Source organism: Malurus melanocephalus, unplaced genomic scaffold (genome assembly GCF_030028575.1).
Source record: "Malurus melanocephalus ecotype Western Australia unplaced genomic scaffold, MMel_1.1 scaffold_157, whole genome shotgun sequence".
Lineage (NCBI taxonomy): Eukaryota > Metazoa > Chordata > Aves > Passeriformes > Maluridae > Malurus > Malurus melanocephalus.
This window is the reverse complement of record NW_026623389.1, coordinates 910,701-924,015: the sequence shown is the minus strand read 5'-3', so window position 1 is coordinate 924,015 and position 13,315 is coordinate 910,701. Positions and strand designations below refer to the sequence as shown.

Genomic DNA, 13,315 nt, shown 5'->3' with positions numbered 1-13,315 from the left:
GCTTTTGCAGCAAGAAAAACCAAAACCCTGCTGAAGTTTTTCAGTTCACCTCTGAGCAGCCAAATAGGAAACTGCAACCACAGTTTCGGAAACCATGTACAAGCAGTTTAAAGCCCCGGAACTATAGAGAACTATAGCTCTCTATAGAACTAGAGAACTTTTCTCTTTTCCCAGGCTGCACATGCCAGTCCAGTCATCCTCTGTGTCACTTCCAAAARCAGTTAGCAAAATCTTGTGTCAATTAGCTTTTCTAGAGCTATGAGCACAAATAAGAGTACTGTACAACTTCAGAATGAGAAAGTGTGATCAAAATAAGGCTCTGAGGCAGAGCTGGAAAGAAGGCGAGGGAAAGACCAGATAAAACAAGGGACAAGAAATCYCAGTGTATGTCCTCCCAAAATGATGGGTGCTATGTGGGGTAAAGCCAATGCTTGTGTTCAGAACAAGGAGCCTTATTATACCAACCTGGATTTCAAATTCACTTTCTCCCTTCTCATTATCAAAATTATTCATTTCTTCCTAGACAAGACCTCTACAGTACACTGTATAATGTCTCTACCTCTTCTGTATAATGGCTAGATACATCTACATATCTGCAACATTCTCATTTAATACCAGCAAGATTAATGCACGTTTTGAGCATTTGTAACTTCTGGGTGGCAATTTTTTTGTGGCAGTATCCTACCYCTAGTCCTCCTCTACCCAGACATCTCCTTTGCTCTTCTACTGTTTCCTCTTTAGCACAACCCGTATCTGCTTTGTAACTCTAACAATTGCCATAACAAATGTTTTATTACAGACCAGATGAAATATAAAAAAATTATCCTAATTCACATTTTAAGGTAGGAAAAAGAAAATACAGGATCATTTACTCTGACATAATCTACCAACACATTAACTTATGCTGCATTTTGTCCCATTTTCCATACATGGCTTTAACTATTCTTTCCTTTAATATGTTTTAAACCTTACCAGACTGACTGTYTCTTCGGTAAACACATTCTGTGCTTCAAACACACCAGGGGCTATACCAGGGCTATAACCATTTTGAAAAATACATGTTCACATTCTATTAGAACCAAATCAAGAAATATGCAAAGAATGAAAACACAATACTTCATTGCTAAGAGTAGAGGTTTTTTAAAAAAAACACCCCAAACCCTACGAAGTTCTCTTTCACAGAGTCTACAAGAAATATGGAGAAAGACTTTAAAAGAGGATATAGTAACAGGAAAAGGGGAAATGGCATCAGACTAAAAGAGAGTAGTTTTAGCATAGATACTAGGAAGAAATTCTCTACTGTTGAAGGTGATGAGGCACTGGCACAGGCTGCCCAGAGAAGCTGTGGATGCCCCATCCCTGGAGGTGTTCAAGGCCAGTTTAGATGGGGCYCTGCGCAACCTGGTCTAGTGAAAGATGTCTCTGCCCAAGGCACAGGGGTYGGAACAARGTGAGCTTTAAGGTCCCTTCCAACCCAAGCCATTCTATATGAAGAATGAAAAATATGTTTAGACACCCAAGAAAATTACAGTTCTTCCTACGGCTTCTGTTTCACTTACTAGAAGAAGTAGCAATCTGTTGAGAAAGAGAAATTCAATGTGTTTTCCCTCCCAATATGAAAAGTTACCTCACGAAAATTTTACACAACAAAATATACCTATTAATTTCCTAATACAGAGCAATGGCATTGCTATCTCTGCAACCACCRGTACCCACCAACACTGGGAATTAGTCAAGCAGCTAATTGCAGACAAGCACAATTGTGTCACAAGCCTTGAGAGGAGGTGTTAAGTCACTCCATGCTGGGGAAGGGACATGTGAGACCTTCCAGSTCAGCTGGTGGATGGCAGTGCTCCTCCTCAGAAATCCTACACTGCTGTGCTGAGATAACAAGGATATGTTTGTACAAAGGGGTCACTGACGTGAAATTAAGCCACCAAATTTCAACCAATTTTGATATCTGAGAGCGTGAGAATTAATTCATCAGAGCAAAGCTCTGCTGCTTACTTATTATTTATTCCAAGTTTAATTAGAGCAGCAGTTTATGCTCTGTATGCTGAAGGGTTGCATACAGATGACAGTCTTAATAAGAGTCACCCAAAAATTCACATAAAAAATTCCCAAATACTATTCTCACTACACCTGCCTGGATGCACGGGCAGTGTATAACCTCCCTTTTACAGCACTCAGAAGTGCACCACACATGTAATTAAAACATCAGAGTTCCTTAGTAATAATAATATGATCCCACATCTGATGGTTGGCTGTAGCTTAACGAAACAGAAGAGCAATTAATGATTTACACAAAACCAGGATGGAGGCTAAAAGTAAGTTTTGTTTCCTCTGGACAAAGACGAAGRCCTAAACAGTAATGATTACCTGTGAATACTCAGGAACACAGATCATCTGTGATAAAAGCAACCTCAAAGTGTCTGGTATACTATCATCACTCCTAGCTCCTATTTTTATCCCCATTAAAAAAAAAAAATTGACTAGTGTCTTTTATATTAGCAATGGCCCTACTCAGAAAATTAGGATGGCGATTAATCCCCCTTTTAAAAAATACTTTTTCTTGTTTTTAATACCTTCTTCTGCACTTATAATATGGGCAGGCAGTCAATTATCATCTCACAGGAGTAAAGTCCAGAACATGCCACTGTCCTGAGTGGTGGCATCAACAGTCCACCTCTGGCAACACAATCACTGCTAACATGCAACTTGCATATAAAGTTTTCAGTTCAAAACTTTATTCAGTTTAAGAAACTCAACTATCACAATCAGTATTTGGGGGAAAACCCCATCAGTGTGGCAGGACCTAAACACAGCATCTACCTACACAATTTCATTTAGAATGAAGGAAAAAACCACAAGATTTAATATTGTACCTCCTCCTCTCCCACAGTGAATCATTTCTGCAGCAAAACTTCTCATTTCTAATATACATGAAATGTTCATGCTTGCCTGACTCAATGTGGAAAGGAGAGCATAGAAAGAGTAACTGGGTCAAGGGAGCAATTATGAAAAGCTGTATTAATATGGAGAAATCCATGTGACAACAGGAAAACCAGAGATCTAAAAATTCCTGCTGGCATGCCATTGCTTAACTTCATACTGAAAGCATCTAATTAAAAGCTGCCAACCCCATGCTAATATTCTAAACACTTTGCTTTTATCTTTGAAGATAAACGTTTTAAGAAAAAGGTTGTTTCAAGAAGATATACCACGAAAAAGCATTGAGCAAATGAAGGAAATGAGCGTGTTAAAGCCTCCTAATACTACTTCTCTTCAGAAGCAAAAAGTGAATTTCCTGATCTTCATTCTGATAATAAGCCACTGTTTTAAATTAAGCTCAGTTTCTGAAGCCATCTCAGGTGGCCTTTAAGGTAACAGCACAGAGCTGTCTTTTTCAAAAAAATAATTGCACCCCGTCAGAGGGGTATCAAACACTCACTATCAATCTTCAGCAGACACCCAGGAAAACCAACCCACTCCCGTTGCATTACTTCACCCCGTAAAATTGTTAGGTTCTCTGCAATTCAAAGTAATTTGCTTCAAGTTGAAACATTTTATCAACTTTAAGATACTGTGTTGCTTTCCAGTAATGGCTCAAAACCACGAGAGCGCTGATTTCCAAAGAACTAATGGTTTTACTAGCATTTCCCGACCTGAGTGCAGATACCATCTGAGGTAAGAGAGCGCTCACCTCCACAGGAGGCTAATGTATGCATTCATGTGTGCACTGCTGTTTCAAAGAAAAGGTTCTTTCACCCACAGCTTCTMAGAGAGGCAGAAACATGGTTAATCAATGAGCTGTCATATTCAACTTACAAGCCTTTGGAAAACACCAGTTTTTAATCATCCATTTTTAAAAACCAGCTGTGGTCACTTGACAAGCTTTGCACAGGGTCTCTTCCAGCCTATTAAAACTCCCTCTTATGCTGTCAAAGCATTCGAGGTAGCTTACACTTCTGAACTAGAGATAATAAAAGCTACAGACACTACTACATTAGGAATAGCCAAGAAAAAAGCAAAGGAACATAGCTTGTGTATGAAACTCCCAAACAGAAACTTCAGTTTCTGCAAAACAAAACACAATTATTCTCAAATTTGGGCACTTAGATTCTTTCATGATAAACCCTGGCCTGTCCTTAAAACAGACAAGGGGAGGAAAGAAAGAAACCTAGAAAATATTTTAAAATGGGTTTATACTGTACTTAGCACAAATTATACCTCCCCATTCTCCACAGAGGAGTTTTATATCAAGGTTAGTGCCTAACTTGGTGCATGCGATTTAGGCCTATTTTTCAGCCAATTTCATCATTTAGCTCCTCTGTGTAATTAAAATTCCTCTTCTTCTATTTATGTACTGCCTCTACCTAAGCCCTCTGGCAGATGCCTTTCCTGAGCCAGCSTTTGGGAGCACCAGTATCTTTGTTTTGGAATTGCAGGGTATGTGTGTCACTCTCCTTAGAGATTTGCTCTGTCAGTTTTCAAAATCTAATAAAATTCTGTTTAGTTCTCTACAATCATGGATCTAGAATTTCAACATCTCCTTTGAAGCCCACCCTGTGCAAGGAGGATTCACATGCTACCATAACAGCACACTGCATCTACCCATGCTTAAAATACTTGCTTGCAATCTCAGCTTACAGAACAACCACGGAATGGGGAAAGCCCAGCTCCCTGCTTGAACACTGGCTGCTTAAGGAAGTTATCAAATATTCACACTAAGCAGCAGGGAAAACTCTGGACATGCTCACACTATGTGCCAAGCAGGAGTGCTCCAGAACAGCCTGATGACACTGCACAATAGTATCCATCCACCCCATTACTCTGGGTGAGTTAATGACACTACAACAATCAGCGACCTGCGAATTTTTGGTCCCTGCTCTGAAGCAAAGGCAGTACAGGCAGCAGAAGCTAAAGCTCAACACTAGTCAGGTCTGAAGTCAGATCAGCATGGCCCAAATCAGCCCCATACTGTCCAGTCTTGGTTTTACAGCTGGCATGTTGTGTGGGCTGAGTCTTATTTTAAACCTTTGCACATGTCTTATTTAACCCACAGATTTCAAACAACCTTGGCACTTACAGAGATGAACCTTAACAGCTTTCTAGGAGCAAAAGGATTTATCAGGCCAAAAATTAAGGGATAACAAACTCAAATTTCTGATTTATAGCGGAAGCTCATATTTCTTAATTTAAGTTCTAGTGCAAGCTGGGATACCAGATCAAGTGCTATTTCTTACAGCTCTATATTTACACTTCAAGGATTATATAGAAGCACAGAGCAGTAGCAAAAAAAATCAGCTAAATGCCTCAAAGTGAACCTTTTGGGGAAGGTTCAGGGAAGTTCAGGTTACATGTCTTCAAACACGTTTTCAAAAAGGTATAGATCTAGACGTCCATCACAAGTCAARGAAGGAGGATCCAAATTTTAAATTCAGGAAAATAATTGCTTTACCTTGCATATGCACACAAGCTTAGAAAAGCATCATGAGGAAGGAGAGCTTTTCTTCTGCTGTGGCAGGAGGTGCAGCTGAAGAATTTCAGCCTCACCCATGCAAAATTAGATATTTATTTTGGATAAATCCCACAAAATGCTTTCCGCCCAGCTAGCACTCCTACCTGCTGGTTTGGCAGCAGCAGAGGCAGGCACTGTGCTGCAGGATGGCAGGCAGCCAGCCGCCGACTCCTGGGCCTCTCTGGAGACTGCCAGGGCGGGCTGCTCAGGAAAGCCTCAGGGTTACTGCAAGGCAAGGACAGTGACAGCTCCCAGCTGCCACCATCTCCGAGGATACAGGGGTCACCAGAGCCTCTGCTAGCAGGGAAACAGCAAATTTGGGGATGTACCTTGCCATATCCTGCCTGTCAGCTGTTCCCATCCCTGTGACACATGCATACACATAGGAAAGGAAGGAAAACAAGCATCCCCCCCTGATTTGCTGGCTGGACAAGGGAAGCACTGAGGGATCCCCCTTTTTCCTGCCCAGAAACGAGCAAGTGAAACCACATTGCATATGTTGCTACACATAGGCTGGCCAAAAGCAGAGCATGGAGGCTGTATTTCAGAACCAACATGCAGCACATGCTGGCTGATTTTTAGCCCAAAGCAGGATGAAAAAAAACAGAAACATGACTCCTATCTGAGGAACACACCTTTCACAATGCTCTGAGGGTCCCATGGCTTCATGACTTCCTTGGCACCAAGYCTCACTGACATCCCTCAGAGACTCTCAACTGCCTCTCTTGATTCCCCTTCCCCACACAGAGCCCTCACTGAGAATACCTGAATTTTCTGCGGTCTGCCTTTAAGAGTTACACTTCAGTGCAAGGGCATCACAATATTGACATGCTGTTAGGCTGCAAAGACAAATTTCCCAGGGAACATCTAAGCTGTTTCCCTGACAAACAGCACCATCTTTATCACATTAGGACACATCTATATTGGTTTTCAAAAAAGAATTACTGGTCCCTAAATGCTCATATGCCACTACCAGAAAGCTTCTACATTTTGGCAGATACAGAAYCATCACATTTACCCATGTTTAAATCCATACTTGGGACAGGAAATACACAGGATATTTTACAGAAGTTTATACATGCTGCTGACATAGYAGCATGCAAAGATTATAAAAGGTTAAAACACACATACTAAAGCATGGCTTGCTCGAAGCTCTTGCACATTCTTACACAATAGCACATGTCTAAAGCCAATTTTACTTTGTCTTTCTTCAATATCCTTTGTTAATTATTTTGCCAGCCTACAAAGTTATCAAACAATAAGTCCAATCTTAAAACATTTCTGAGAAACAAACATCAAATAATTGAAAACTTGGTTTTTTCTAATGTTTCTTTTCTCAAATACACAAGTATCATCAAMCATTTTTCCTAAATTTGAGAACTTTTTAAGGGAATGAATAGCAAACTTCTCAAAAAAAGAAAAAAATCTTGTTTTTCTGAATACATATATGTTTCATTACACARCTGTGTTAAACCACTCCCTTTACTGATGGTTCTCATATTGTTTCACTGTTGTCTTGAATCCTGGTGGGGAAAAAGACAGAGGTGGAAGGAAGAAAAAAACAAGAATAAGGCAAGCAGGCTCCCACAGGACTCTAAAAATATGAGTCATTTCCCAAAAAGGCAATTCTCACTATCTTTCAGATTCAAATGACATTACCTTTATAACCTTCCTCTTTCTCTTTACATATCAGCCTACATTCCATTTCTTTTGTATTTTCAAGCTCACCTTTACGTCTATACTTCTGGAAGATGATAACATCAGAGTAAAATTTAATTCTTAAAGGGAAAGAAACTGCTTCCCACTGCAGCACCAGCCTCTCTCTATCCTAGGGGTAGGGCATCTTTCCATATGTCTAAAACAGACCTCAAACTTTCCCAGCATGGCAGCACTGACTCTGTCTGATGTCTATTTCCTGTATTTTCCTGTGTCAGAGAAAAAAAGACTTTATGTGCCTGGGAAAAAAATGGCTATTTAAGCTTTAAAGAGGGCAGATAAAACAGCAGGAAACTTTTGCATTGATTACTTTAATTGCTTTGAAATACTTCACATCGTTCTCACAAAGGGAGTTACCAAAACTTGACTCTGTCCTAATACTTTGAACCTTGTGCCTCTTTTTTCTGACCAGCACCACTACAGTGACTTAGCACACATCCAGGGTCAGCCATTTCACAGGCAAACACAAGTTTCTCATGACAAAACTGACAGGACATCCTCACCCTGCCATTCCACGCCTCTCCTGATCTGGTGAGACCTCACATTCCCCAAAGGTTTTGCACGGAGATGGGTATCAGGGGAAAAAAAAAAAAAAACAAAAAGGCAACAACAAAAATCCATGGAGATCCCTTCTCTCCTGCTCACCCAGGAGRCATGCAGGGTGCTAACGAGACAAGATCATCACACAGTGCTGAGGATTTTCTTAATGCCACATGCATCCCAAACACCCAGRCTGTCTACTGTATTTCCTTCCAGAYGAATCTTGCTCTAAGTTCATACATTGTGGCCTACTTGTATAGATCTCCAACTCATTTAAACAACTTATTTAGACCTTCTTTCCATTATGCCACATTTAAATCCCAATTTGATCTGTCAACTGCCAAATTCTCCATGGGAGAGCATTCCTCCTCCTCACTTCCTTGCCGTTACATTTTCATGTTTCATGCTGTTTCTCTGCTCAGCTTCCTCCATAGCTACACGATTCAACACCTTGGTAAGAAATACCTCTTCCCAACAATAATCCTCTTTGCAAATAGAATTAACAAGGCAAGTGTAAACACGAGAGCAATGAATTAGTTGTCACATTTACCCAAACTACTGCTTCCACTTCCTTATAATGAAATTCTATATTAAATACATAGGACGGCTTAATGGCAAGCTCCTCATTTGCTGAATTCTGCAATTGGCCCATCTTCCTCCAACTCATGAGAAATTATACTTACGAGGTTTCCAATAAAGTCTTAAGTAATTTGTCCCAACATTAGTCCCACTAATGACTGCCATTTAATAACTGTTTGGAGGGCTTCCTACCCTGGGAACACTGCAAAGAAAATACATATTTCTACAACAGATGACAAAAACAAAATATATAAAGCTTTTGGTAGTTTCTTCTGTTAAAACACATTAATTCATAAAGGTAGGGAACATTTGATGCCTGCCCATTTCCTTCTCTTTGGAATCTGTCCTTCACACCCAGTAATGACATCAGGAAACCTCTCTCCATAACTAGCTAACAGACATAAGGAAAAGTGCAGTTGTGACTAAGAGATTACTCCATTATGCACATTTTAGCACCAATATGAAACTGRTATTTTAAAATACATAATCTACACTTGAAATCTGCAGAAATACTTTAGAAATGTTCCTTTCGGTGCCTTTGAAAAATTAAGCTGCACTTGCATTGAAGGCAAATGAAAACCAACCTCCAAAAAAACAACTTAACAGACTGCAGTATTGCTTGAAAGCATATCATAGCAAATCCTGACTAGTGCTTCCAGCAGGGCTTTCGCAAAGGCAGACAAAGCTGATACTTTCTCTGACAGGGTATATTATCTGGGGTGCAGTGTAATCCAGAAAGGAAGACAAAGGAAAGAAAGATTCCCCTTAAGTTTTCTGCAGAAAATAAGAAGAGCCAAAGAGTTATAAATCACTGAGTTATAACTATATTTTGGCATAGCTACAGGAGGACACCACTGAGATTTTAGTGGAGGCTTTTAAATTGTGAAGTTCAACAGATTAAACTGTCAAATATAAGTCTGCCAGGAATTTGCTTAAAGTACTTTACAAYCACAGCACTATTCACAAGGCAAAACAAACTAGAATTACAGACACTGGCTATCTGGGACTGATTTTTTGCATATTTTATTTTCCAGGAAACCTCCCTCTGTCACATATTACTTTGAATGCACTAGTACTCAAATTAGTAGCTCATGTTCATTAATTCCTAGACCTAGATGCCTCCAACTTCATTCATCTGAGATCAGTATCAAATGCAGCAAAGACTACTGAGAAAGGCACATATTTGCATCTAGTTAATCATCTTAATTGTTACRCAGACCACTTGAAAAATGCACTAATTAGTGCACTCAGATGCAGGGTTTGTTCAGCAGTAAAAGTCACAATGCAAATACTTATCCAAACAAATATCACATTTTCAGGGGAGACTGAAGCTCAGCACATCTCAGTTAAAAAAAGAAAATTGTTTTGACATTGGGAGACAGAATTTTGAGGCTGACCTTAGATCCCCAGAAAATCGAGTTGCATCTCTTCAAAACATAAATAAACCCACTRCACAAGGTTAACTCACCATCCTGTGAGTGATGGAGGCCAAGCATCTGCTTTCTTTGTCAGGGCAGACTCCCACACTCATTCCCAGTCACTTTGTGGAGTGAGCAAGGTCTGCTCTTACACCTTTGGCAATGGAMTTCATCGAGCAGGACCTCCCAGCTGAGGCACAGATAAACCAGGATTCATCAGCAACCCCAGGGCACGCTCTGTAATGCTTCCCTCAAATTCTTCAGCAAGAGCTGTACAGCCTTCCACCTGTAACACCATTTGCGGGTGAATGGAAAGTGGCAAAAGAGACAATAATCCCAGAAGAGATCCAGGGGAAGCCAAGAAGAAAGAAGGAATTCTTTTCTCAGCCAGGAGCAGACCTACAGACAAGCAGCACTCCTGGCTAAAGGCCGTGGAGGCTGCAGCAAGGTCCCAGGAGGCTGCAGACAGACCAGACAGGAACTTGGAACCAAAAGCTACCAAATGTTTAGAAGAGGAAGCTTGCACCAAACTCTGGTAACACCAAGCTGACAACAGTCAGAGGTTCAGAGGGTATCTACAGAAGAGGTTTTGAAAAAGGGCATCCTGTTCCTATTTTATTTTTCCTTTGACATCTGTTTACATGGAGACCAAAAAAAAAAAAAAAAAAAAAAAAAAAAAAAAAAAAAAAAAAAAAAAAAAAGGAAGTAAATCACAGAAGACAACAGATTACAAATAAATCAGGCTGAAGGGAAAAAAAATAGGAAACTAAAGCAGGACACCACACAGAGCATTCAAAAAACATCCTCTGTTCCTTAAATCTCTGGGGACAGCATGGATTAGTGCTCTGTTCAAAGCGTAAGGAGACAAGGAAACAGACACAGAGGTGCTGGGATACTCGTCATCATGAGAAGCAGTCAGGCACTGCTGACAGTCACAGTACCCATTATATAGCATCTGCAGCTGGTTGTATTTCATATTGCATGCACAATATTTTTAGAACCAACTATGGACTTCACAAAAGTTCAGCTGCTGCAACCACCATGCCAGATAACTCAGCTATTCTGCAGGACAACAAATGAGACAAATCCCATGCACAACTAGCTCAACTAGACTTGTTTTCAAATTTRCTTTAACTTCATTTAATTCCTACTTTCCAGTCACAGCATGCCTTGGAGCCCTCACTGGTCTCAGTTCACACTACCTGGGTCTACTGTACAGCCCCCCAAGAACACCTTTTTGAGACGATTTATGAATAACTCATATATTGGGGGGGAAAAGGTTTGCTGCAGTTCATTTATAAACCTGAAGGTTAATAAGCCCAAGCAGCTCACACATACAAACATACAGTCTCCTTTTGCACAGCTTGGACTTAAAGGAAAAAGATTTTCCACATAATTAGACACAGTTGTTAGACAAAACATTATTTAGGAGGGGAAAAAAACTAATATGCAAAACATTTCAGAAAGTGGCCACTAAGCACATTGCAACCCTTTCTATGTAGTAACACAAATTGTAAAGCAATTTTTATAGCAGTTTTGAATGCCAGATTTTAAAAATAAGAAACACTAGTACATAAAACCGACATTCAGTTAACTCAGACACACAGAAAAGCTTTTCCCGAGTCCCCAAGCYTCATCTCCTACTGCCACAGCCAAGCACCCAATACAGACTCCCTCAATATATCCTCAAGAGCCAGCTAAGGGGMTTGCTCCCATTTCTAACATATTAAGGTTGTTCTAGCCCATTTAGGGAAAAAAACTGTGTAAATTCCAGCTTCAGTTTATTCATGCCAGTTTATATCCATTTGTTCTCATGCCAACATTGTTCTTTAGCTTAAATAGCTCCTCTCTCCCTTTCTAGTGTTTACATCCCTGCTGTTCTTGCAGACTGCAATCGTATTCCATCTCAGCCTTATTTGCTAGGCTAAACAAGCCAGGCTTTCCTTGTCTTCTCTGGAATACCTGACATTGCTGTTCTCCAGCCTCAATCTGCACCTGTCCCATGCACAGCACAGGTGAGAGAATCCGTGCCTGGCACTCCCCAGGAGCTCACACCCRTTCCACCACCCCCCCTGCCTGTGTCCTGGCCTAACACACTTCACCATCTCCTTTACTTTCTCCACAGCAGCAACTTGGTCAGTGATGGGTCAATGCACCCAGCACATCCCTAGCTCTGCTGTACCCAGGAATGGAGCTCCTTGCTCACAGCAGGGAAAAGAGGCAAGACTTTGTGTCCCACTACAAAGGTATAGTTTGTCTTTAATGTGGATGACTCGATCAAGTATGACTGCACATCTTGTGTCAAAGCTTCCTGTCTGACAAAGGTGTAATCAGTCCATTGCTCACCATTACCTATCAACCACCAGGATTCATTTCAGTTTTTCACAATCTCTCCTAAAAAATCCTTACAGTAGGCAATCTCAAGTGCTCAAATTCCCCCTTAACCAACTCCTGAAGTCACCAGGAGTCTCTTCAGCTCAAACCCTGCAGCAGCCCTTTCTAGGCTCCTCAGGCACTTCCTAAGGAAGTCACCATCTCTCCTGACTAATGGCACAGTTGTCTCCCCTATTTACCCTTACCACAACAAAAATGACCAGTTTCATCACTGGTTTCCAACTCAGCTGCAGAACTGAAAAACAAAAGGAATAATCCAGGTTTCCAAGTTATGCATTCCCTCCCCTAGCAAATTATTCCCACAGTTGTAATCTACTACTTAGATGACTCTTTAGCAGGGAAGAGCACRTGCTACTTCAGAGCCAAGAATCTTCCTCCTTGTTACAACAAAGTTGTTTTCTCCATAACTAAGAATAAAATTACTCCTTATCCCAAATAGTCTTCTCCAGACCTTGATTTCCCTTAAGTGAAAAATAACTCCCAAAAAAACACAAGCTAAAAAGTATTTTATCAAACACTCTTTCCTGTAAAGGAAGAACAAAAATACCCACACTCCGCATGACTGTTCCAGCCAAGGAAATTAATCAGCCAAGATTTTGTCCCAAGGTCACTGTAAAGAGGATRTCTCTTCCTTTAAGTGCTATGACATCTGCACTCTTATTTTAACGAAATGCAATTATGAAGGCAGAAAATAGTTTTAAACACAAGACAGACAACTCACTCAGGTGTTCAGAAAATACTAAAGCACGAGATGGTGGGATGACGACATGTAGGATCTAGAACAAGCTAGAGAAACACGCCGCCGAGCCAGAGGACACAGCAAAGCTGCAGCAGCTCAGCAGCAACCGTACCTCAGCTTCTAGGGCAACACAGCAGATCTTCTGTGAAGCACTGAAACTCGCTGCAGACACTGTCACCCTGCACAGCTGACTGCAGATACCATTTACCATGTACAGCTACCAACAGCATCCACGACACACAAAGCCTACCAGTGCATCACCACTGCAGGGTTGGGGTTTCTTCCTGGTTTTAGTTATTTTGTGTTTAAAGCCCAAAACTACACCTACCTTCCCTAGCGAGCAGGAGCCCAGCCAAGAACTATAAAACACTGCAAACAAGCATGCCAAGCAATCAAATACAAATACAA

The 13,315-nt window shown here is 40.8% G+C and overlaps 1 protein-coding gene across 9 annotated transcripts in view; it reads right to left on the bottom strand.

The window, feature by feature from the left end:
* APBB2 (amyloid beta precursor protein binding family B member 2) overlaps positions 1-9,904 on the bottom strand; it is a 161,977-nt gene extending 152,073 nt beyond the window's left edge. For 4 of the 9 annotated variants that reach the window (XM_057371772.1, XM_057371770.1, XM_057371773.1 and 1 more), the window contains exon 1: positions 9,825-9,902. The gene's annotated coding sequence lies outside the window, so the exon portion shown is untranslated. Of the gene's footprint in view, positions 1-9,824 lie in introns of all 9 variants that reach the window. The other 5 variants (XM_057371769.1, XM_057371764.1, XM_057371771.1 and 2 more) reach the window with 3 other exon arrangements.
* Positions 9,905-13,315: the final 3,411 nt, after the last annotated feature.